Raw genomic sequence first — 663 nt, 5'->3', positions numbered from 1 at the left:
TTTATTAAAACCTTAAAATTAAGATCCTGAATTCCACTTTTCCTTATTTCTACTATAATTTTTCTTCTTTCTTGTTCATACTACATTCAAGAAATACATGAGGTATTGTTTCCGCAACATGACATTGCTCACATAACCCATTTGGATGTTTCCCTGTTATTTTAAGAGTGCTATTTAAATTTGAGTGCCCTAGCAATATTCTGTTAGAGATAACCTCTTCTTTCCTTGACTTACCTATACACTTTATATTATGACTGACTTTGTTTATTAAACTGTAAAGGAATCTACCATTTTCCCCATTGTTCCACTTAACTTGCCATTCTTTAATCACTTTACTCCATATTAAAACCTTAATCTCTGATTTACTTAATGGAACTTGTATCTCTATCGTTTCTCTCTGTAAAGCTTACTTTGCTAATTTATCCACTTCTTCATTGTGTAAACTTCTTCTTCTTGTTTTATGGTGGGTGGCATCCAACGTTAACGCCACCTACTATACTGGAGTGTGGACCAGAGTGACTAACAGAACTTTATATATATATATATATATATATATATATATTAAAAAAAATATATATATACTTTTTATAAAAACACAAAAAAAAACATTATTAATACTAAAATAACAATTATACTTTATATTCTATTTATTAACCCAGTTTC

Source organism: Sinocyclocheilus grahami, unplaced genomic scaffold (genome assembly GCF_001515645.1).
Source record: "Sinocyclocheilus grahami isolate Dianchi unplaced genomic scaffold, SAMN03320097.WGS_v1.1 scaffold75.1, whole genome shotgun sequence".
Classification (NCBI taxonomy): Eukaryota; Metazoa; Chordata; class Actinopteri; order Cypriniformes; family Cyprinidae; genus Sinocyclocheilus; species Sinocyclocheilus grahami.
This window is presented reverse-complemented; position numbering follows the sequence as displayed.